Raw genomic sequence first — 4,727 nt, 5'->3', positions numbered from 1 at the left:
ACCTTTTTATACCCCGGATTGCAATAACACCATATAACATCAAGTTGGAGGCTACATCAAGGTATGCCCCCGGGGGATGTGGAGTAGAGTATTACAAGTACGAATAGATTCAAATATATATAAAAATTATATATTTATTTAAATATTTGAATAATGTGAACGCCCACAATATCCTATAAGCGCTTAAACATTAATATTATTCACTTAACATATCTAATTTTTCATTGTCACTAACATTCTCTTAACATTCTTTCTAATATTTTTTTATCCAAATAAATTAATTATTATTTTAGAATACTTAAATAAAAGTTTTATTTTTCGGCTGTGTCGAATTTTATATAGCCCACACCATGATGTCAGTACAGTCAGTAAGAATTTGGTTTCTCAACGAAAAAGTACGGGAAATATAGCTTCATACTTCATTTCATGTTTGATGTTTTCCCTCTTTAATTCTCTCTTAATCCGGACATGCGAAAGCATGTCTGATAAAATAGTTGAAAATTTTGATACCGAAAATATCTATCTTCTTCAAAAATTGATTACAGCAAACATACAGACAGGCGGGCATCGACTCTGCTATCTTTAAGCACTCGGAAAATATTTACTTTATAGGGTAGGTAAATTATATAAAAGAAATTACAAACGGAATGACAAACTTACTCACTACCCCGGGGGCAAGTTATCATGATAAAAGACCCCCATGGAGATGTTAAATATATCCTCACTCTTATGTGGAATGATTGGACATGGGGTCAAAGAAGAGAGAACCATAATCTGTTACTACGGATAGCCTGACTTGTCAGTTGGTTGAGGTTTCTCGGGGATCCAAGAAGTCAGTGTGGTTTTAAACCCGAATTCCCAGGTATAGTATGTTATTATTTAAAAGGACTGCAATTTGAAATTTTTATATTACTCAGAGAATGACTGTTGGTCTAAGCATTGGAAATGAGTTAGTGTTAAATGTACATGTATGTCAGACAAAGCCCCCCCAAGGCATGTTATCTTGATCCTAGATCCCAAACGGGGGTAAGGTGCAAGCAATACCTCTAGTCTGACGGGACTATAAACTGGTGTTTACATTAAAAACATTGACTTGATTTAAAAATCGGTCTAACCAGAGCACCACATAATCTGGTACTATAGATGATCAGTAGCCCACTATGGACTATGTCTTGGCTGTCCAGTTGGTTAAGGTTCCCCATAGTGGCTGTGGTTTAAACCCAACTCGCGGGAAAAGGGTGCTTGGTTATAAGATGATTTGAAATATAATTTTCACGATAAATTGTTGTTATCTTTCCTAGATGCTAGAAGCGATTCAAATTACAGAACAAAGCTGTGGTTTAATAAAACATTGGATTTGACCATGATGCAAATTTGAGTATACGAGGTGAAGTTTTCTGGATTTTTCTGGTGTTTTCTGATATCTTATCTGATGCTAAAAAAAAGATGGAGTAATTGATAGATTTGACGGATGGAGTGATGGTTAGTAAAACAAGAAGGACGGATGTGGTGCCCTTTTTCTTTAATTTATCAGCGATTATCCTACATGGCTTAGTGCGTTAAAGTTTACTCTAAAACATGCTCAACTTATTACAGTGGGTCTTTGTGACCACTGAAATAAAGTCCTATCAATTAATATGATCCGTATTTCGGACTACGTCCCTCTAGGTGCTATTGCCGAAACAACAGAGCCGTCTCAGTAATGAGGTTGGGCAACATTATTGTCGTGGATAATTCAGCTTGCACATGACAACTGTCCTTCCCCGACGGGGTTACCATAGCAAGAGATAAGATAGCTCGAGCACTTGAGCACCTTTTGTGCTTTTCTTAATGAAAAATTAAGAATTCACAATTAATAATATATATGAATGATCGAAAAATGTGGCGGATCAGGTAATAAAAAAGAAATGGTTCTTGCAAATCTATTAAGTATTTGTAACTATAATTTATATTTGCCCTCCCGGATATTGTTAAAAAAAAGTTGATGTATTTATTTTATAAAAGTCTTCCACAGTAAAAAAAAGTCGTAAAATCAATACTATTAAGATAAAACCACAACATTAACTCTTATATATATTTTAACTAAAACGTGTTCTTTGGTTAAAAGTTAGATAATTTAAATGACCACAATTTAATAAAAAACAATAAGTTCATTCACCAAAAAAATAGTTTTATTTTGCATTTTATTAAAAAAACTAAGTAAATTGAAGACACGAAATACATGTTTATTTATTAGATTTTATGTTTTTATTTATAAATTTATTAAAATATTGAATTTCGATAGTATTGCTTTTAAATAAATGATAATGTTAATGATTATTTTCGCAAAAAGAAATATGAATAAATTTTAAAGTCATTTTAGAGATGAACACGGTGGCGAGGACAGTTTGGGGGGTTTTGACAAAGCAGACAAATTGGAATGGATTTAAATTATAAAATAAAAATAAAAAGTCTAGTTTTTTCAAAAAAAAAACTTTAGTTATAGACATTGCGAAATTTTTTCATAAAATATATTAAGTCACGACTTTTTTTAATTTATAGTTCATTAATTCTTTTCTAAGTAGAATAGAATAATTTTTATCATAAATTCGAAAACCTTTTCAATATTTTTGAAAATTTTAGATAAAAAATCTGAGTTCGTTTTTAAGTTATACAGCAAAACGATCTGAAGAAGTATGTCTACACTTTGTTCTAAAACTCCAAATTGATTAAAGCTTCAGACTTAAACTTTCCACAAATTAGCAGAGATTTTAGTGAATAACCAGATAATTTTTTTTTTAAATTCTAAACCAATCTGTTTTCAAAATAGAAACTTTAAAGCTGATTTTGACCTTTGACCCCTATTTTTAAATCATACATTGTCTAATAACTAGTACAAATTTCTAAAAAATCTTTGTTTTTATTTTCAATATTTATTATTCATCATTATATTAATCCTTTTTAAATTAATAAATTAATTGAATAATAATGTGCATTCATAAGTATTAATGTCAAATAAAATATTGTTTTGAAATTTTTTCAATTCAATCCATTTATTCTTTTCAATAACAAATTAATCAAAACAATGGTTTTTAATTGTTAATTGTGTTATTGTTTTTATATAACCGTTATATAAAAATTGGTTCAAATAACTTGATAATAAATTAAACATAAGCATGTTTGAAGCTATTTTTTATTTAATTATTTTCCAAAAGTAATCATTTTTAGGTGTTTAAAGTTTAATTGTTTTTTTTGTCTATTACATAATAAAAGTGTGCTGAGGATTTCTAAGAAAAAAAAAATACTGATCTATTAAAACCAGTTTATTTAATAATATTTCTAGCTATTTAAATAGCTCTAACAATAGCCCGCTAGTAACAAAACATTAAAATATATTGTGGTCTATTAACAAATTTGTTTTGATAACAAATAAACTACAGATAGAAAGAAACACCAGCTACCGAAACAAATGTTTTAATTTGTTTGAAGATTTTTTTAGTTGTTAGTGGACCAAACAACCAGAAAAAAACGATGCAGCTTTATCTTAAATGGTAATCAATCAGTTAGTAAATAATTATTTAAAACAGCAGTTCTCAACTGGTGCTCCAAAGCCGCCTAAAGGTGTATAGCAAACATAATAGGAGGTCTCCGTTTAAATATAAATTATTTCTGGCAAAATTATAGGTCAAAACAAAGCTACTACTGATGAAAAGCTTATAGTGAAAGACGTAATATTTCAACGTTCCGACCAAATCCACAGAGGTGATGTCATAAACACTATGCAATTCAAAGCTCTGAAAACATTCTTGAATGTATCATTTATCGACTAGACTATAGACTAGAATAAAGACTAGACTATAGACTAGACTATAGACTAGACAATAGACTAGACTATAGACTACACTATAGACTAGACTATAGACTACACTATAGACTGCACTATAGACTACACTATAGACTACACTATAGACTACACTATAGACTACACTATAGACTACACTATAGACTACACTATAGACTAGACTATAGACGAACTATAGACTAGAATATAGACTAGACTATAGACTAGACTATAGACTAGACTATAGACTAGACTATAGACTAGACTATAGACTAGACTATAGACTAGAATATAGACTAGACTATAGACTAGACTATAGACTAGACTATAGACTAGACTATAGACTAGACTATAGACTAGACTATAGACTAGACTATAGACTAGACTATAGACTAGACTATAGACTAGACTATAGACTAGACTATAGACTAGACTATAGACTATACTATAGACTAGACTATAGACTAACAAGACTAGACTATAGACTAGACTATAGACTAGACTATAGACTAGACTATAGACTAGACTATAGACTAGACTATAGACTAGACTATAGACTAGACTATAGACTAGACTATAGACTAGACTATAGACTAGACTATAGACTAGACTATAGACTAGACTATAGACTAGACTATAGACTAGACTATAGACTAGACTATAGACTAGACTATAGACTAGACTATAGACTAGACTATAGACTAGACTATAGACTAGACTATAGACTACTATAGACAGACTATAGACTAGACTATAGACTAGACTATAGACTAGAATAGACTAGACTATAGACTAGACTATAGACTAGACTATAGACTAGACTATAGACTAGACTATAGACTAGACTATAGACTAGACTATAGACTAGACTATAGACTAGACTATAGACTAGACTATAGACTAGACT

Source organism: Lucilia cuprina, chromosome 5 (assembly GCF_022045245.1).
Source record: "Lucilia cuprina isolate Lc7/37 chromosome 5, ASM2204524v1, whole genome shotgun sequence".
Taxonomy (NCBI): Eukaryota; Metazoa; Arthropoda; class Insecta; order Diptera; family Calliphoridae; genus Lucilia; species Lucilia cuprina.
This window is presented reverse-complemented; position numbering follows the sequence as displayed.